The sequence below is a fragment of the Lissotriton helveticus genome, chromosome 1_2 (genome assembly GCF_964261635.1).
Source record: "Lissotriton helveticus chromosome 1_2, aLisHel1.1, whole genome shotgun sequence".
Classification (NCBI taxonomy): domain Eukaryota; kingdom Metazoa; phylum Chordata; class Amphibia; order Caudata; family Salamandridae; genus Lissotriton; species Lissotriton helveticus.
Genome location: NC_136058.1, coordinates 412,542,986 through 412,564,587, shown reverse-complemented (window position 1 = coordinate 412,564,587; position 21,602 = coordinate 412,542,986). Strand labels below are relative to the sequence as shown.

The following is a 21,602-nucleotide window of genomic DNA, read 5'->3' as shown; positions in this document are numbered from 1 at the left end:
ATTTTTAAGACTCCTGGGGTGGTAGCTCGTAAAGTGGAGAGCATTATTTTTGTCTGTTTTTTTCTGCAAAAGGGTACATGCCAGTCCATCTGGTGTTGTCTTGACTTCGACGTCCAAGAACGGTAAGGCTTTGGCATCATAGCAGAGACTGAACTTGATGCCTGGACTTCGGTTGTTGAGCCACCCGTGGAATTCCTCCAGGAGCTGTGGTGTACCACTCCAGATACACCACACGTCGTCTATATATCTTAGCCACTGGTGGATGTGGTCTTGATATGGGTTGTTGTTGTATACATATTTTTCTTCATATAGGCCCATGTATAGAATCGCCATTTCAGGAGCAAAAGGGCAGCCCATTGCTGAGCCCTTGATTTGTAAGAACATTTCCTCCTCAAACGTGAAAAAGTTTATTTTTAGCGCTAGAGATGCGAACGCGACAATCAAGTCGGTAGGCACTCGATGTGGGCGAGGCCTTTTCTCTAAGGAAATTTCGATGACATCGAGTCCATTCTGTTGCGGAATTTGGGTGTACAAGGATGATACATCCATCGTGACCATCAACTGTTTATTTGGATCAAATTGCCGCCCTTCCACTTTGTTAATGAAATCCATTGTGTCCCTAAGGTATGATGGAACCTCAACTACCAGTGGTTTGAGGAACACGTCAACGAACTGAGAGATTGGTTCAAGGACCGGATCGCACCCGGACACGATGGGCCGTCCGGGAGGTTTTGTGGCGTCCTTATGTACTTTCGGTAGAAAGTATAAGTGGGGGACCCGGGGGTACTTTTTTACGAGGTATTCAGCTTCTTTGGGACCAAGTATCCCTTTTTCCTTTGCGTCATGGACAAGTGTGGAGATTTCTTGTGTAATCTGGGAAGTGGGGTCTTGTGTGATTTGGCGATACCATTCCTGGGTGTACACGTGACTTCTACCTTCAGCTCTGTAGAGTTCCTTAGACCATAGAACAACAGCTCCACCCTTATCTGCCGGTCTTATGATGGCATCTTGCTGGTTCTTCAATTCACGAATGGCTTCCTTCTAATCTTTTGTTAAGTTTGTAGGAACGAACTGACGTTGTCTTTCAAGTTGATTCAAAGACGACATGACCACACGCTCGAAGGTGATGATATTTTTGGAAGTGTTATGGTTGGGGGGGCAGAACGTAGATTTGTTCCTCAGGCCAGAGGCCTCAGTTTGTAATTGATTTGGTGAATCCTTGAAGAACCATCTCAGGTGCACCTTTCTGAAGAATTCCAAAACTTCTAGCTTGATCTTAGTGAGGTCAGTGGCTGTCCCCGGTACAAATGACAGGCCAAATTCCAGTACTTCTTTTTCAGCTTTCGATAGTATCTTGTTGGACGGGTTGATAATGGGAGAATTGCTTATGACTTGTAATGATGTTTCCGTGTTGTCATTTCCCATTGGGGTTTGAATCTGGTACGCTTCTGCTGTTGGCCCTGTCCTAAAAAAGGCCTTTTATGGGGATTTCTGTTTGAAGGACCTTCTCCAGCGTCTGAATCTTCAGTGGATTCTGATGACGAAGTCTCCGAAAATGTTAGGAACTTCTTTCTTGACCGCCCCTGATAGGTGTTCAGATGCCTAGTAGAGTCAGAGCGTGTATAGAAGTCCTCTTTGAGATATAGGTAAACAGTCTCAAGGTTAAAGTTCTTCAGGTCTTTTTCGAATTTGGAAGTTTTGAAATTTATTGTGTGGTCCTTAAACGTGGACAGTTCCTTTTCAATTTTGTCCAGAAGAATTTTGGCTTCAGTTTCGGTGTGATTGTCTTTAATAGCTTGGAGTTGTTGTTCAATCTCTTCTTCTTCTTTTTTGCATATTCGTTGGGCCGTTTCGACGGTATGGACCATCAGGTCTCTGCTGCATTTGGTACTTACCATAACCAAGAACTGGGTCTAGGCTCACGGGCAATAAGGACAAGCCTCACTAAACTGAAGAACCAAAACAAGCACCAGTATTGCCACTTATTTTTAAAGGGGGTAATAAATCACCACTCGGTCTACTGAATTAAACAGTACACCTCAGGATACTTTTTTTATCCAGAATGAATCAACTTTAATTCACAAAATTCAATGAACATATATTTCAACACGTTTTATAAAATACACAAATATTGCCTAAATCACTCTGAACTCTCTCATACAACACCACAGTCATTCACTACACCATACTGTCTAAGACACAACCAACAAACATGAAAAAAGCTGTACATTAGTTCATACAAAATATTTACAATTCACAATTTGCAAAAATAAACAGCAAAGGAATGAATTTAGGAGAATTTTTCTTTTTTCTAAATAGAAATCCTAATACTGTAGAACAAAGGTCTACGCGTTTCGATGACCCATGGTTTAAGGGAAATCTCGTCAGGAACACGTAGCTGCGAATGCAAAAGGAGAGGAGTGAGTCACTCTGCTAGAAGACCCTCCCTCTAACTCTTCTCATATTGAAAAAGGGTTTAGCTCCTACCTCAAAGGTGCTCGTTTTTCTTGGGGATTGGAATCTGAAACCAGAACAATAACAAACTCTACTTAGTCTCTATAGCAACCTAAGCAACCATCTAGTAAAGACCCACTGAAATAAACAAATACACTAAAGTGAAAAAATACTCACAGGCTTCTCATTCAACTCAGCCTATTTTTCGAGGAGAGAGAAAAAAATCTGTTGGGGCGAATAATTAATGTGTGTCAGAGTCACATGGTCGTGTTTTTTGAAGCAAAACATATGAACAGAACTAGAACAGATTTGTTCTTACTTGTGAGGACGGCGGAATCCACAACCTGGGGTTTATTTTTGGTTGTTTGAGGCGCGCGTCGGTAACGCCTGTCAGAGGTAAAGGTGAAAAGACAGGGTCAGTCAGCCATCCCCGCGGGCTCAGCGTCTGACGCTGCTATTCTGTGCTCAATATCCGGGCTTACCTGGCTTGCCCGATCAGTGCAGCAGAACGGAGGACACCTCCATCTATCTCGATCTCTTGTCGGTCGAGACTGCTTGCCGCCGCGCTTGGCTGTCAATTTGACGTTGTGCGTGTCCTGCCGCTTCCTGGTTGCAGGGAGTTGTGGGATTCGTAGTTGTGCAAATTTTAGAGTAGATTTGTTTATCCCGGGGGCGGGAGGGGGGGGTAATATCATGGGATATAAAATTTTATTGTTTGAAAACTGAATTAGTCTTGTACTATCGGAAGAGGATGCTCATTGAAGTTTGCCTCGATCAGAATTTCATAAAGGGATAGTGCCGCCGTTTGTGATTACGTATTCCATGAAGTTCTTGTGGGCACCTATCCAATTTAGAAGCCGCACTTTTCTTATAGCCGGTAGATTTCTGACATTTCGTTTAATCCGTCAATGGCTGTATTGAATTTTAAAATTAGTAGAGCCTCATGCCGTGCCAATTTTTCTTCAATGTCGCCACCACGTTGGTCTTTCTCAATTTTAGCTATGACTGTCCATTTTAATTCCTCTATCGTGTGGTTGTTAGACATCCAATGGTTTACCAATGGCGCAGTATTCACATTATTTTTAATACGTGATTTATGTTGACTTATTCTGCTTCGGATTTCTTGGCTTGTTTTACCAATGTATACTTTTTTGCAAGGACATTTTATCCCATACACAACAAAACGTGTTTTACAATTGGTAAATTTTTCATGTTTCCAGTGGATCGAATTATGTGAGAAGAGGGTCCCCTCTTCTGTGCTTGCACAACAAGTACAGGTGCCGCATTTGTGGTGTCCTTGTACAGGTGGTAATCCTAAGAGGGAGCAGACTGTTGGTTGTTCTTTTTTCTTCATGGCTGCTCTCACTAGATGATTTGCCACGCTTTGATCTTTCTTAAAGGCGAATAAGGGCTTCTCTTTTAGAGAGTCATCAACATTTTCCACCAAATGCCAATTTTGAAGTATCGTTTTTTTTAATTGGTTGGAGTTTGCACAAAATGTTGAGACGCAGACTATTCTTTCAAGTGCAGGTTTTTCTCTTTTTTCCAAGAGAGTCTCTCTTGGTACCCACCATGCCCTTTTCATCGTTCTTTTAAGGAGCTTTTTGGGATAGCCCCTTGCTGCTAGATTATCAGTGAGGTTGTTTGCGTGGAAGAAATATTCATCCTTGAAATGACAATTTCGTCTGATCCGAAGATATTGTCCGAATGGCAGATTTTCTTTTAAATTGCGAGGGTGATTACTTTTGAAATGTAGTCCCTTGTTGCGATCTGTTTTCTTTTTGTATAATGTAGTCACTAGCCCTTCTTCTGTTGGATAAACCTCGACGTCGAGGAAAGCCATTTTGATTTTTGAGTAACTAAGGCTAAATTTGATTTCTTGAGTTCTTGAGTTTAACCATTCATGGAATTGTTTGAGATCCTCTATGTTTCCTTTCCATGTCATGAAGATATCGTCGATATATCGACTCCAGCTAGTGATCTGTTCCGAGTACGGGTTGTTCTGGTAAATGAATTGCTCTTCATATAGGGCCATAAATAGAACAGCCAGTTCTGGAGCAAATGGGCAGCCCATGGCTACTCCACTTGTTTGGTAGAAACTTAGCTACTCAAAAATCAAAATGGCTTTCCTCGACGTCGAGGTTTATCCAACAGAAGAAGGGCTAGTGACTACATTATACAAAAAGAAAACAGATCGCAACAAGGGACTACATTTCAAAAGTAATCACCCTCGCAATTTAAAAGAAAATCTGCCATTCGGACAATATCTTCGGATCAAACGAAATTGTCATTTCAAGGATGAATATTTCTTCCACGCAAACAACCTCACTGATAATCTAGCAGCAAGGGGCTATCCCAAAAAGCTCCTTAAAAGAACGATGAAAAGGGCATGGTGGGTACCAAGAGAGACTCTCTTGGAAAAAAGAGAAAAACCTGCACTTGAAAGAATAGTCTGCGTCTCAACATTTTGTGCAAACTCCAACCAATTAAAAAAAACGATACTTCAAAATTGGCATTTGGTGGAAAATGTTGATGACTCTCTAAAAGAGAAGCCCTTATTCGCCTTTAAGAAAGATCAAAGCATGGCAAATCATCTAGTGAGAGCAGCCATGAAGAAAAAAGAACAACCAACAGTATGCTCCCTCTTAGGATTACCACCTGTACAAGGACACCACAAATGCGGCACCTGTACTTGTTGTGCAAGCACAGAAGAGGGGACCCTCTTCTCACATAATTCGATCCACTGGAAACATGAAAAATTTACCAATTGTAAAACATGTTTTGTTGTGTATGGGATAAAATGTCCTTGCAAAAAATTATACATTGGTAAAACAAGCCAAGAAATCCGAAGCAGAATAAGTCAACATAAATCACGTATTAAAAATAATGTGAATACTGCGCCATTGGTAAACCATTGGATGTCTAACAACCACACGATAGAGGAATTAAAATGGACAGTCATAGCTAAAATTGAGAAAGACCAACGTGGTGGCGACATTGAAGAAAAATTGGCACGGCATGAGGCTCTACTAATTTTAAAATTCAATACAGCCATTGACGGATTAAACGAAATGTCAGAAATATACCGGCTATAAGAAAAGTGCGGCTTCTAAATTGGATAGGTGCCCACAAGAACTTCATGGAATACGTAATCACAAACGGCGGCACTATCCCTTTATGAAATTCTGATCGAGGCAAACTTCAATGAGCATCCTCTTCCGATACGACAAGACTAATTCAGTTTTCAAACAATAAAATTTTATATCCCATGATATTACCCCCCTCCCCCCCCCCTCCCGCCCCCGGGATAAACAAATCTACTCTAAAATTTGCACAACTACGAATCCCACAACTCCCTGCAACCAGGAAGCGGCAGGACACGCACAACGTCAAATTGACAGCCAAGCGCGGCGGCAAGCAGTCTCGACCGACAAGAGATCGAGATAGATGGCGGTGTCCTCCGTTCTGCTGCACTGATCGGGCAAGCCAGGTAAGCCCGGATATTGAGCACAGAATAGCAGCGTCAGACGCTGAGCCCGCGGGGATGGCTGACTGACCCTGTCTTTTTACCTTTACCTCTGACAGGCGTTACCGACGCGCGCCTCAAACAACCAAAAATAAACCCCAGGTTGTGGATTCCGCCGTCCTCACAAGTAAGAACAAATCTGTTCTAGTTCTGTTCATATGTTTTGCTTCAAAAAACACGACCATGTGACTCTGACACACATTAATTATTCGCCCCAACAGATTTTTTCTCTCTCCTCGAAAAATAGGCTGAGTTGAATGAGAAGCCTGTGAGTATTTTTTCACTTTAGTGTATTTGTTTATTTCAGTGGGTCTTTACTAGATGGTTGCTTAGGTTGCTATAGAGACTAAGTAGAGTTTGTTATTGTTCTGGTTTCAGATTCCAATCCCCAAGAAAAACGAGCACCTTTGAGGTAGGAGCTAAACCCTTTTTCAATATGAGAAGAGTTAGAGGGAGGGTCTTCTAGCAGAGTGACTCACTCCTCTCCTTTTGCATTCGCAGCTACGTGGTCCTGACGAGATTTCCCTTAAACCATGGGTCATCGAAACGCGTAGACCTTTGTTCTACAGTATTAGGATTTCTATTTAGAAAAAAGAAAAATTCTCCTAAATTCATTCCTTTGCTGTTTATTTTTGCAAATTGTGAATTGTAAATATTTTGTATGAACTAATGTACAGCTTTTTTCATGTTTGTTGGTTGTGTCTTAGACAGTATGGTGTAGTGAATGACTGTGGTGTTGTATGAGAGAGTTCAGAGTGATTTAGGCAATATTTGTGTATTTTATAAAACGTGTTGAAATATATGTTCATTGAATTTTGTGAATTAAAGTTGATTCATTCTGGATAAAAAAAGTATCCTGAGGTGTACTGTTTAATTCAGTAGACCGAGTGGTGATTTATTACCCCCTTTAAAAATAAGTGGCAATACTGGTGCTTGTTTTTGGTTCTTCAGCATTTGGTACTTAAGCAGCTAAACCCCTTTCTGTATAGCGGATCATCGTAAAGATGAACGGGATGTTCTTGATCTGCAATCCCCAGGGTATTGTGCCAGCTTTTAGGTTGGCGAGTAAAAAGTGCCCATGAAGTTCAGTTCGGACATGTTTCTTTTGGAGTGTGTGTTTGATGCAGTGCCGCTGTAATCAGTGCCGGTGCAAGGGAAAGGGAAGGAGAGAGCCATATCTTTGAAAATATGGTGCTCTCCTGTTCCCTTCCTGTTGCGCCACGCAGCGCAGCCTTGCGGGGGGAGGGCTGCGCTGCATTGTGTGAAGATATGGTAAATCTCCCCCAAAATGTCTTTTACTACTCGTTAAACATTGTGAATTCTCATTCCATTATGTTTCAATTTAGTAATTTTAAATATCTTTACATCCAACAGAAAACAAGCCTTGAATGTATGAATTGACCATCAATAATGAAGCGAATGCTGTAAATCTTCAATAATAGCACAAATATTGAGCTACAGTATTCAGGAAAACATCAGCGCAGTCGGCGACAGAGGAACCTGCACACAAACTGACAGATCCTGGATGAAGCATCAAGGGCAGTTCAGTGATTGCAAGAGGCTGAGCTGTGCACCTCCATGCCACAAGACGAAGAAATGACCTTAGGAAAATCAAGGCAACAACAATAACAAACCACCTCCTGTATAAACAAGTGTCAAATACTAACTTTGATCAATGTATCGGTATGATGTGATTACCGCAGTGCTCTATTTTGTAAAATGAAGACAAGCCATCATTCCGTGCTCTAGGTGAATTGTAAACTCTTTCTGGCCAAACCACAGTAACCAGAGAAGAGCACAACAGAGCGGAACCAGACAACTGACTGGTAAAGGAAAGACGAGTTCTTCTATCTACAATACAACAGACTGTCCTAATTTGCACCGGCCAGAAGGAAGATACATCTTTATCCGCAAGCGTGCATAGCCATAATCCAATCTAAAGGCACAATCACCTACAAAGACACCTAATACATATTAGGAGTGTGGCAAATATTTGGTGGGTATTGCATTTTATTGTTAAAACAGAAATCACAGTGCTAAATACTGCACACATATAAAGTGTGTGAGAAAAACACCAGTGCTTGATCAGCGATGTCGGCCCATCAGGAAATGCAGTCATGGGATGTAGACAAATATATACCCGACCCACAGAGACTAACCAAGAAAGAAGAATCATACACATGCAGCGAGAGCTTTAGTTTGTCATCACTAATCAAGCTTCCTCAGCACACGTACACAGGACAAAAACAATTCAAGTGCATTGAATGTGTTAAGTGCTTTAGTCAGTTATCAACCCTACAGATACATCAGCGTACACACACGGGGGAAAAGCCATTCAAGTGCAGTGAATGTGCAAAGTGCTTTAGTCAGTTATCACACCTTCAAAGACATAATCAAACACACACAATGGAAAATTCATTTAAATGCAGTGAATGTGTGAAGAGCTTTAGTCGATTATCAAAGCTACGAAGTCATCAGCGAACACACACGGGGGAAAAACCCTATCATTGTAGTGAATGTGACCGTAGTTTTAGTGACTCTTCAGAAATAAGGTATCATCAGCGAACTCACACAGGAGAAAAACCATTCAAGTGCAATGCATGTCTAAAGAGCTTTAGTCGATTATCAGTGCTACGAAGTCATCAGCGAACACACACACAGGGAAAAAACCATTCAAGTGCAGTGAATGTGCAAAGTGCTTTAGTCGGTTATCAGACCTAAAAAGTCATCAGCGAACACACAAGGGGGAAAAACCCTATCATTGTAGTGAATGTGACAGTAGTTTTCACGTCTCTTCAGCATTAAGATGTCATGAGCGAACTCACACAGTAGAAAAACCATTCAAGTGCAATGAATGTCTAAAGAGCTTTAGTCAATTATCAGTGCTACAAAGTCATCTACGAACACACACAGGGGAAAAACCATTCAACTGCAGTGAATGTGAGAAGAGCTTTCGTCACTTATCAAACCTCCAAACACATCAGCGAACACACACAGGGGAAAAACCATTCAACTGCAGTGAATGTGGAAAGAGATTTCGTCACTTATCAAACCTCCAAACACATCAGCGAACACACACAGGGGAAAAACCCTATCATTGTAGTGAATGTGACAGTAGTTTTCGCAGCTCTTCAGCATTAAAGATTCATCAGCGAACTCACACAGGAGAAAAACCATTCAAGTGCAATGAATGTCTAAAGAGCTTTAGCCGATTATCACATCTACAAATTCATCAGCAAACACACACAGGGGAAAAACCCTATCATTGTAGTGAATGTGACAATAGTTTTCGCAGCTCTTCAGCATTAAGGTACCATCAGCGAACTCACACAGGAGAACAACCATTCAAGTGCAATGAATGTCTAAAGAGCTTTAGTCAATTATCAGTGCTACAAAGTCATCTACGAACACACACAGGGGAAAAACCATTCAACTGCATTGAATGTGGGAAGAGCTTTAGTCACTTATCAAACCTCCAAACACATCAGCGAACACACACAGGGGAAAAACCCTATCATTGTAGTGAATGTAACAGTAGTTTTTGCGGCTCTTCAGCATTAAGGATTCATCAGCGAACTCACACAGGAGAAAAACCATTCAAGTGCAATGAATGTGTCAAGAGCTTTAGTCAATTATCAAACCTCCAAACACATCAGCGAACACACACAGGGGAAAAACCATTCAACTGCAGTGAATGTGGAAAGAGATTTCGTCACTTATCAAACCTCCAAACACATCAGCGAACACACACAGGGGAAAAACCCTATCATTGTAGTGAATGTGACAGTAGTTTTCGCAGCTCTTCAGCATTAAAGATTCATCAGCGAACTCACACAGGAGAAAAACCATTCAAGTGCAATGAATGTCTAAAGAGCTTTAGCCGATTATCAAACCTCCAAATACATCAGCGAACACACACAGGGGAAAAACCCTATCATTGTAGTGAATGTGACAGTAGTTTTTGCGGCTCTTCAGCATTAAGGATTCATCAGCGAACACACACAGGGAAAAACCATTCAACTGCAGTGAATGTGGGAAGAGCTTTAGTCACTTATCAAACCTCCAAACACATCTGCAAACACACACAGGGGAAAAACCCTATAATTGTAGTGAATGTAACAGTAGTTTTCGCTGCTTTTCAGCATTAAGGATTCATCAGCGAACACACACAGGAGAAAAAAACATTCAAGTGCTGTGAATGTGCAAAGTGCTTTAGTCAGTTATCACACCTTCAAAGTCATCAGCGAACACACACGGGGGAAAAACTATTCTGCGGCAGTGAATGTGGGAAGAGCTTTAGTCACTTATCAAACCTCCAAACACATCAGCGAACACAGAGACTCCGCAAAGAACTTAAGAACATCAAAAATAATACTGACCCATCTGAGGACATAGACAAGAGCAGAACAGTGCAGTTACTGTGAGAGGAATGAATTACGGAAAAAGATTCAATTCAAATTATGTGGGACATTGAAATGCCAGGTGATAGAAGACCGGACTAGCAGTAAAGAAGGAAAACAGATAACAGTATTTACAGAATTATAAATGTGTTTGTTTTCAGTGATTGTTCACTTCTGTACACATAGCAAAGCAGCATGATGTACCAGGATACACAGTGGGAGGCTAGCACAATGTGGACTAAAAGAAAAGAAAAATTGTTGATTTTTATTTGGTGAAGAAGAGATACAAAGAAAAACATTCAATCGCACCTGACCACACATCTGTAAAAGCAACACTGAACAATACTGGGACTAACAACAATATTTTCAGCTAACTTGTCGGATTAGTGATAAAACCTATAAACCAAACACACCCAGAGTGGACATGTTGTCAGGGCTCTGGAGATGGGAAACTTCATTGGTAAAATGTAGATATTACTATTAACAAATGCCACAGCAGCATATATAATGAACTAAAGTGAAGCACAGGTGTTCAAGAAATAACCTGCTTTGAGATATAAAAGAGCATATACCTTGTTTTTAAGTAATGTTTGCTGCATCTTTTACACTCTGTTATCGGTTGATGGATCAGCTCGTGCCTCAGGCCTTATAACTAAGTGTGACCCGTGGCTCCTCTCCAACATGGCTTACCCTATTCATTTTGTAACTTGCCAAACTCTACTTTTTACCAGAATTGAGCCATTGTAAGCAGTCGACTCTGTTTGAAGAATGTGGTGAAATAGCGAAATCCCACATCAAAAGTATATATGTGACTGGACAATCAGTTGCACTCCCAGCAACTTGTCTTCCACACTGATTGTCCCTTGGTCTCAAATGTTCTGAAGGATTTGTCGTATGAATGCCAGAAGTGGCAGTGACATTCATGAAGCTAACGCTAACAGGAGTGTGTGGAAGATAGAGAGGGTGAGAGATAAAGAGAGCGAGAGAGACAAAGAAAGGGGGAGAAAAAGAAAGAGTAAAGGAAGGAGGGGGAAAGGCAGGTAATATGTATTCACCTAAAAATAGAAGAAGCAGCCGAATACATGTCAATGTGTGACATCACCAGAGAAACAGGGTGAATACCTGTGAATTTATAGATTTATTTTTAATACCTATAGACCAATGTCATGCAAATAAACAGGAAACAAGTAAGGAAAATAGTGAGGGAGCCCATTATCATATGCAAATCACAATGACATCACATGTAGTGATGTCACAAGAAGTGATGTCAGGCCCTCATAATAATTTTCACGTGAAAGGTTGACGGCATGTTTTAAAAACAAAAAACAAGAAACATAAAATAATGTAAAAATAAGATTTGGTTTCAGTTTTTATTCATCATGTGTTTTTCCCACTATCAGTTTGTAACTAAACTCGGAATTGACTGAAAGTGTAAATATTTTTAAACAGATATGTGGAACTTGGAAATAAAAATTTTAAACAGTTTTCAGTGAATAAATAAAATGTGCTTTTAATTTGCGTTTGTTTCCTGACATTATTCTTTATCCAGCCCCCAAGCCCCAAACTGTTTCACATTTACAATGTATTAAGCAATAGAAGGGCTAATTTTGTCAAGTTCTCTGTTCCTCTCTTACACCACTCACACAAACAAACACTCAGAGGCCTGTGTCTGCAGTACTGGGGCACAAAGTAACAATTACCAGTTGCAGGCTAAGGGTCTAGGTGGAACTAAGTCCCGTTTCTAGATAATAGTAGGGGGGCCCCTTCAAACTGTGGCTACCCCAGACTTGTGCCATGCTGACAAAGCAATAGTGACTTTGAGTAATTTATAATGAATTGAAGTGAGAGAAAGAGAAGAAGAGAGCGAGGTGCAGGATATATTAAAGAAAATGAAAAAAAGAGACAAGACTTTACCCTGTTCTGTGTACTAGCACTTTACGTAAACAAGCTCTGCTGTGCGTTGTGAACAGGCTGTCACCCCCTTTGTATGTAAATGAGCTTCTGTGACCAGACACCCCAGGTTCCCATCTCTTCTAGCGTGGATGATAATGTGAGCACTGTAAGGTAATCGCAAAGAAGAGCTTTATTGAGAAACAATCGGCTTCCAGGTCACACAGCTGTGGTTATGTAGTTCTTTATTCGTTTTTTTAAAATTTACTTTAATTTTCAGCAATTCTCCTGGTTACTTTTTCTCAGTACTACTCTTCAGGTCGCTCATAGCTCTCCATCAGTTAAACGTGAGGTTTGATGTAGGATTTGTTGTTAGTGTCCCTAGACCATGTCCCAATCCATTTGTCCTTGATTTGTCGGCATGGATTTTGTCCACACACTGGTCTACGACGGGCCTTCTCAAGGTAGAAGGCGCTGTAAGAGGAATAATAAATCAGACATATATGAAATTGTATGTAAACAAATATGTGCCTTTCAGTTATCAGGCATCACCAGACTCACGTCTACACATGTAATTGAGCACCAGACTAAAGTGACTCCTCACTATATAAATATGTGCCATCAGTAATCGGGCTGATGGTTCCACTGATACGCATAGCAAATAAAGTTTCTGAGATTGCGCTCATTCGCCTAAATTTTAATTGCTGAAGTTTCACGCAGTTTCGCTGATGTGTACAGCTTATAAGGCTTGTGGATATTGCACACTGTAAGCAGATCACTGAAGTTCACCCTTAAGTAGTAACTAGGTCAAAACATAGTACATACATAACGCAAAATGTCACTGCCCCTCTTCTTTTTGACATCTCCAGGAGTTCCTCCTCTCTCATGGCTGAAGTGAAAGAACGTTTTCACACATTATGCTCGTGTCTGTGGCACTTCCGTAAGCACAGAGAGGAGAGCCCCATTGTTAATGCATTGTTTGGGCTCTGAGGGACAAGAATTCTTTGAACACCTTCCAGAACTCTCTGATAATGACTCTGCAACTCTTGATGAATATGAGATCTGCTTCAAAAAGTTGGACTTGCACCACCTCCCCAAAGTGAGTACTGTCCTTGAACGATATTACTTTGGGAAAAGGATGCAAAGCCAGGTTGAGTAGGTCGAACAGTACATGACTACCTTGCGCAAATTGGCTTCCACGTGCAATTTTGGTGCAGCTTTAGTGGAGCGGTTAAAAACTCAGTTCATGTTGGAATGCGCCCTCGACAAAACGAGAGACGCCCTGTGGCAAAAATACACGCCATCACTTCAAGAAGTGCTGACCATAACCAAAAGTCACGAGCATTCAAAAGGGTGTGTTGATATTATGCACAAAGCAGTTCAGGTGATAAAAAGGAGAATATTAATGTCAAGGTGCAGGTGGATAGATTAGTTGAACCCAAATTTAGCACCACTTCAAAGCTCTTTAACACAAAGAATTTTCAGAGGAAGTGCTTCAGGTGTGACAACTCTAGCCCTATGGCCAACTTTAACCTGTTGCGTGCATCAGACGGCCCCGGCCATCCGACGTCACAGTGGGAAAGTGCGGAGGATGGCCGGGGGCCATCCGAACCGCGCCCACTCATTAATATAGCTGCACCGCGGCAAAATTCGCGCTGCAGTCAACAGGTTAAAGACTGCCCAGGCTGGAAGGCCGTGTGCAAAACTTGTGAGAGAAAAGTTCACGTCTCAAAGAGCTGCAGAACGAGCAACAAGCATAAAAAATTAGGAAAGTTGATCTTTATTAAGAAGATTTGGAAGGAATCAATACTCTCCCAGTCACAGGAAATGCTAGTGATGGCCCTCAGGAGCTAGTTTTGACCAATGATGCTCCAGTGAGCATGCTCTTCAACTCTGGGGCCAAGATAACTCTAGTCCCAAAAACATGTTAGGAGCGTAATCTGCTGGGCAAAGTCACCCTGTTGAAGCCAGACATTAGACCAATAAGTTAAGGTGGGGTGACTATTGAGCTGCTGGGGGTATTTCTGGGGCACGTTTGACTACAAAGGGAGAGTCATCCCTGGTAAAATCTATGTCTTGATGAAAGGGGAGTCGCTCATAAGTTGGTCCCATCAACGTGATCTACATATCTGTCTTGATCCCAATGAGATCTGTCTGCCTAAAAGAATTACCACCAGTTAGGGTTGTTAGTAATGCTAATCGAGACTTGATCAAGGAATTCCCTGAAGTCTTTGCTAGTGAACTGGTTTGTCTCAAAAACTATGTACATTTGATAAAGGTCAAATCTAAACCTGTTCCAAAAACAGTTAAAGTCAGTCATACACCTATGTAAGTAAGGGGGAGCATCATTCAAGAAGTTGAAGCAACAGAGTGGGTCTCTCCTGTTGTTATGGCCCGCAAAGCAATGGGGAGGCCAGGTTCTGTGTCAGCTCGAGGGAGCTCAACAAAGCAAGGCATTTTTCTTCCTTGAACCTGACCTCTGCCTATCACCAGGCCAGCCTTCACTCCTCTTCAGAACATTCAGAATATTCACTCCTCTTCCCAGGACCTCACCTCTTGTGTAACACCCTTTGGTACCTTTAGATTTCTAAGAATGACTTTTAGACTGACTTCTGCAGCCTCAGTTTTTTCAGAGGGCAATGAAGGGCATTCTTGGAGCCCTTCAGGATGTCAAGGTGTACCCAGATGATGTGCTCATCTTTGGTGTGGATTTTGAGGAGCATAATGGGAGGCTGAGGTCAGTATTAAAGAAGTTATGTGAAGCTGACCCCACCATTTGGGCTGACAAGTGCGAATTTGGTGTCAAAGAAAGAGAGGGTATTTTGTGTCCGCTGCAGGCATCAAACCCAAAGACTCATTGCTAAACACCCTTTGTAATTTGTGCACCTCTTTGAACAAAGGAGAGTTTGTAAAGTTTCTGGGCATAGCTGAATTTGATCACAAGTTCGTTCTGAACTTTGGAGGGAAAAGCTCTTGTTTGAGGTCTCTCCTCTAGAAGGGAAGTACATTTGTTTGGTCCAAGTGCTGTGAGGAAGAGTTTGAGTGCATTAAGAAACATCTGAATGAAACACCTTGTCTATGAAGTTTTGACCCCAAAGGTATCTTATCTCATGACTGATGCTAGCTTGAAGGGGTTAGGAGCAGTTCTTTTGCAGAAGGTTGATGTGGAGGTTAAAAGATTCTTTTCTTCTCTATGCCCTTGAGGGGTGCTGAATACAACTGTTCTGTTGTAGAGAAAGAAGCTTGGGGTGTTTTCTGGGTGGTGCACAAGCTGAGAAAGGTTTTGTGGGGGAAAAGGTTCAGAATTCTTACTGACCACAAACCTCTTAAGGAGGTCTTCTCCAAGAAAGGCATTGACTTTGTCTCCCATGGGAAACGGAAGTGGGTTGTGGCTCTACAGTTCTGGCAGACTGTCTGTAAAGACTCGGGGTGAGGAGTGTGAAACGAAAGATGATGTTGAGTGGTTTAGAGGTGAAGAACTGGAAGAAGAAATTAATGTGTGTGATTAGTGAAGGGTTGATTTCCGAGAGAGAGTGGAGGGAACATCACATGATCGATTTACACTTGTAGAAAGTCCTGACCATGGTCATAGGTGGTTGGTGTGAGAAGGACTGTGAAGAGGTCCTCTAAGGCTTTTGGCGAGTTAGGGAAGATCTGGCAGTGGGGGGGTGGTCCCCTGATGCGTGATAGAAGGTTGGTTGTACCCCTTGAATTAAGAGATAAGCTAGTAAATGGGCATTGCCATTACAAAGGAAAGGATCAAGTAAGGATATTGGTGGTCTGCCATGGATGTACATGTAGAGAGGTTGGTGCGTGAATGTGCTGAATGTGCGCGTTGTGACACAATATTGAAGTGCAGGACGCAACCCATGGTTATTAGGGAACAGGCTACTGGTCCGTGGTGGACATTTCTATGGATATTTTGGGACCTGTGAAGTTAAAGACTCTGGAACGTTATTTGAACATGTGTATTGATATGTTTTCCCATTGGCCTGATATCAAGGTGGTTCAATCCATAGAGTCTGGTGAAGTGATTGAGTTTCTAGAAGAGTTATTTGAACGTAAGTGTTTCTAGTTAACACTCTTGTCAGACAATAGTGTTAAGTTCACAACCTCAGTCATGGAAGCATTTCGGAGTTCCAGGGGGATCAAGCATAAGAACACGTCCCTGTACCATCCACAAAGCAATGGTGTGGTGGAAAGGTTTGTCAAGGTTGTTAAAGAGACTCTGCAGCAAGCTGTTGCCTGTGGTGAACGTTGGAAGTTAGCCATGAGGAAGAAGGTTCACGAGTATAGGTTCACTTCTTATTCGTACACTGGTGAAACTCCCTCTTGTTGTTTATTTAAAGGAAGGGTTCCCATCATGGAAGTCACTCTGTTGTGGGTAATGACCAAAAGGACCTTAGTGGATGAAAATGTGGGTTTTAGAACTGGGGGAAATGGCTTGTACCTTTCCCCAAATAGGGACCCTTGCTTCTAGTCAGAGTAAGGGGGCTACACTCATAAAATAACCCCTGCTCAACCCTGTGTTAGCTTGGCATGAAATGAAATATCACTATTTGTAAAGCGCACAGCTACCTCCGAAGTGGTGTCCTGGCACAGGGGGCGCCGGGAAGATTAAGCGAGCTATTGCCCAGAGTACGTTTCGCAAGCAGCGTGACGTGGCTTTGCCCCCTGAGATTGTGAGGCCCCCAGTGGATCCCTGCAGTGACCCTCAGACCCGGTGTGATCCCCGGAGGGATCCACCGTCGCTCCCCGAGCAGGGGGCGAAATAGACATTGAAACTGAACAGAGTCCTGACCTATTTTGGAGGCAGCACCGGATGACAAATGTTGAAAGCGGCAATGAGAGTGGATTTTTATTGAAAAAAATAGACATTGAAACTGAACAGAGTCATGACCTATATTGGGGCAGCACCGGATGACAAATGTTGAAAGCGGCAATGAGAGTGGATTTTTATTGAAAAGTAATGAATACATGTGTCACATTTCATAAAACGTACGTTCCGTTCCCCGATTGATATTGCTCTAGCTATCTCTGTGGTATTCCGTTTTGTTGTCTCTATATTTATATTAGATCCTTCTCCCCTCTCTTTGCTTATTGGGAAACATGGTGCTAACTAGAGGAAATAAAACTAAGGCCCCTGGTAGTGTGGGTAAACTGTTAGGTCCCATGGATGATTTTATCACCAAGGCTAACACATTCATCGACCAAAGTATCTCTTTGATGAGGGAAAGGGTTTCCTTGGACTTGGCGTTTGCTAAAAGATCTTCCATGGGTAATTTGGCAGATGCTAGAACCCCTGCCCCTGGTAATAATGAAGGGCAGAGGGTTCTTTGTGAGGGTAGGCGCAGTCTGCCTAACAATGTGGACTTGTCGGCCTCCCAGCTTTCTGACTCACAGATAAGCTCAGATCTTGAAGGAACACCTGACCTATTACCCCAAACCCTTCCACAAATGACATCAGATGAAAGAATGCAGGCAAGGGGGAGGAGGGAGGGCGCAATAAGGAAAAGAAAGAACGATCCGAAAAATCCCATCCCTAATGCGACCGATAATACCCCTAGTACTCCACAGAATCCACCCCCTAGAGCAGAACAGTTAGTAGTTCCTGCGATGGTCCATCACCTCGATCACGACACGCCTACCCCTATTAACCTGGAATCGCCTATTCTTCTATCCTGCAGTAAGGAATTAATAGATAGCAACAATTCCCAGCTGCTAAATAAGATCGCTGAGCTTTTAAAACTCTTCTTTCAACCAGTAGAAGCAAAGTTAGCGTTATCCAAGCTTGTTAAGCTCCCACAGTACAATCAACCGGCAGGGGCTCAAAAATCAGGGGGAAATAATCACAACAAACAACCCTCCCTTAAGCCTGCAAACACCCTCTCGAAACCCGCAATTACTCAAAAGAATGTATCTCTAGCAGTAACATCTACTTTAACGAACAGTAAGAGCACAGTGAACCCATCTACCAATTCAGCCACGACTCTGTCACAGGGAAATGCCCTGTCAACAACAACACCAGTATTGAAGGCAGTGGCATCAAATAAAGCGACATCTAAAAACCCTGTGATTCAAAGTGTAGCCTCTAATTCCCCGGTCCCAGTTTCTAACAGAGACGCTCCCAGAGGACCTGCCAAGATTAGATTTCCAGTTGACTTGCCACCGGACGCTTCACCTTACGTAGTGGTAATGACTGGTGTGCCTGAGCTAGTGGACCACAATGCTGAACCTATGTGGTCCTTGAAGAACAAGGCTCAACACTGGCTAAATTCTAATCGTCCCATTCATCCTACTTGGCATGGAAGGATTCTGACTGTATGTAGGACCCCATGGGTGGGAAAAGGTAGAAAAACGATCCCAGGAGATTGCATCGTGATTACTTTTGAAGATCCCCGAGTAGTAGATTATATCTGCTCTTGGGACCACACGAGTGCAAACGGAGGTATAGGTATTAAACCACTCTCTTTTTTCTACCCTTCAAGACAACCCAACAGCCTTTTTCATAATTATGATCCTCCCTGGGTTGCACCACCCCCTCGTCAGTTTGAATTCTCTAACACAAGACAATTTGGGGGCCCTTGTTATCGTGACTATGATAATTCTTGACATTCAGTGGGTTCGCGTTATCAGGGAGGAGGTTGGGAAGAATGGGGTCCACACACGCTGAGGACGACTCATAGAGAACCGCCCCGCTGGGACCCTTGGTATAGCATCCCGTTGAGAAATAGATTTAGCGGCCTTGAATTGGTCGACTGACCACCAATGGAAACTGAATCTATTAACTCTAATATTCCTCAGTCGACTCCTAAAATAAGAACACCTCCGGTAACAAATGAAGCTGCAGTAATAAAAGTTGACATACTGCCTATACCTATCCTCTTTTGGAACGTGGCGGGTTTACGTCCAAAGATAGAGGACGGGACGGCCTTGCATTTTTTAGAGCCATGTAAAATAATTTGCCTCCAAGAGACATGGTCCACAACAGAGCTTCCTCTTTGGGGTACAAAACATATTTTATCCCAGCTGTTCGTAGCTCAATAGGGAGACCGAAAGGAGGGCTAATAACATACATTGCAAACACCTTGAATCACCTAAAAGTGTTCAATGTCCGCTCCGACCCAAATTTTCAAATTCTCTCTCTTTCCTTTACGAATAAGGAGTCTATCCTCTTGGTCAACTCCTATAATAACTTAGAGGATGACCAATTTCTGATTCTTTTACGTAATGTTCAGGAGAGATTAATTCAACTCTATCGGTTGAAGGATGGACAAGGGGCAAATCATCTTCTATGGGGAGGGGATTTTAACGCCCATCCATGCCCACAGGCTAAATCAAACTGCTGCGGGATAGTGGATGAATTTGATGCTCCATTAGTACACTTTGCTCACACTAAGGTGGGGAATGCTATGAACAATCTGCTCTCTGACTTGGATCTTGTAATAGCCAACAGTTCAAGTTCAGATCAAAATGCCCTCCATTCGACCTATGTGGGCAGGGGACATCAAACGACAGTTGATTACATCTTCCTGTCACCTGGATTGTTACATATAGCTAGAGCTTTCCAGGTGATCGCCAATTCACTTAGCGACCATTTTGCGCTGAGGATGGACCTCCACTTAATTGATTACAGGCCCCAAAATGCAGCAATAGCAAAAACTCTTGCCCAGAATAAACTAGATCTGGGCAAACACAATTGCTACACATTAAAATGGGGAAAAATTAATCCAAATGAAATTATAAAAAAACTGGTTGATGTGGCATATCCCAATATAATTAAATGTTTAGATTTATCGGTAAACCACGAAGAAGTCCTAAACAATTTTAGTCGCTGCCGTCGGCTTGCTTTCCGGTTTGTTTTCGGCTTCTTGGCGGTGCTTAAAGGGCCTTCCTCCCCATTGCGGCGCTGAGACCCGCTCCGCTTACCAGCTCGCCTTCGCTGTGCCGGACTTACTGCTTGTGGCTCTATTCTCCGGTCTCCGACTGTTGCCACCGCTTCTTCCGTTCTCCCTGGGTCGCTAGTGGGCAGCTGCTTTCACTCTGCACGCCGCCATCTTGTGCTCCTCTCTACCGCACCTCTCTGGTTTCTCTTCCTCCGTTTCTTTCCTGCTTGTGGCCGTTTTGGTGTGAATCGGCTGCGTCCCAGTGTGCCTCGCAACTTCAGACACCTTCTCTTTTGTTTAGTTCCTCGCTTCGGGTTTTTTTACCGCTGCAGTCGCCATTAGTTTGCTCGGGGTGGTGGAGGCTCCAGACTTAGGCGTCTGTCCTCCTCGCCTTCCAAGCCACGCCCCCCAGTACTTCAGTTATTTAAACCTTAAAAAAAAAAAAACAAGAGTTACAAAGCCTAAACTATCACCAAGTCAGAAAGGATATCCTGACGCGTGGACACTTATTTGACCGTGCTAACAAACTTTGCACATAATCAACCGCAGGCATGCACTGGAGGGAATGCTTTTTTCAAAGTGCATAATAGGTCCCTTACCATAGCACCTCAGCTACCAAACTGCTGTTGGGGTGAGCGAGGTTCATTTTTTTGCACTTGCACGCTGGCATGTGTGTGCCGGGCTGAGGATTCATGGGCAGTGACCACTTGAGAGATGCTCTTTGTTTTCAGCTTTGTCTGAGAGCACACAAAAATGTGGAAACTGCATCACAGTTGTTGAGCAGCGATAGCATCTGGGTGCCAGGTAAACGACCGCACTGCACTCGGCACACAGTTCAAACCACATTTATTTCAAGAAAATAACAAATATGTAAGGTTGGTTTCAAAATATATACCACAAGTCAAAGTTGCAAACGCAGATATGAACCAGGCACTCTCGTCTGTGCTGAACAGATAGTGCAGGAGGCCCATTCAATGAGCGGTATCTACACTGCCCCCTGCTCAGACGCTCTAGTGCTCCGCCCCTTCTCTTCTCTCGAGCACCCCCTTAGCTCCCTGTGACTGCCCAGGAGTGGCACGCGCCTCCCAGCTCGCACCAAAGGGGTCAGATGGAGCAAGGGTCCGCTCAAACAGCGGCAGGGGGGAGATCGTTCGCCAGACAGGAGTCAGGAGAGCCAACCACATTGGTTAGAGGAGGGACACCTCACGAACAACGTAGAGAAAAAAAAAAGATAATCTATGCGGCATGACTCACCTCTCTTACAGCCCCCCTCTTCCGCTCTGCAACCTAGTCAGAGGCCTACCACGCACACAACTCTGTGTAGTTTATTGGCAGCGCGTGCCCTCGCCGTGTTCTGTTGCTGGACAGGCACTTGCGGCGACCGATCCTGCCAGGGGAGCGCGCTGCTGATCAACCACAGCTCTCGCCAGCACCCGAGCGTGCACT

The 21,602-nt window shown here is 43.0% G+C and overlaps 1 long non-coding RNA gene across 1 annotated transcript in view; it reads right to left on the bottom strand.

Annotated features, from left to right (window-relative positions):
* Positions 1-12,561: 12,561 nt before the first annotated feature.
* Positions 12,562-21,602, bottom strand: part of LOC144806874 (uncharacterized) — a 70,386-nt gene continuing 61,345 nt past the window's right edge. Inside the window, exon 6 of the long non-coding RNA XR_013606076.1 lies at positions 12,562-12,744. This is a non-coding gene — a long non-coding RNA (uncharacterized LOC144806874). The remainder of the gene's footprint in view (positions 12,745-21,602) is intronic.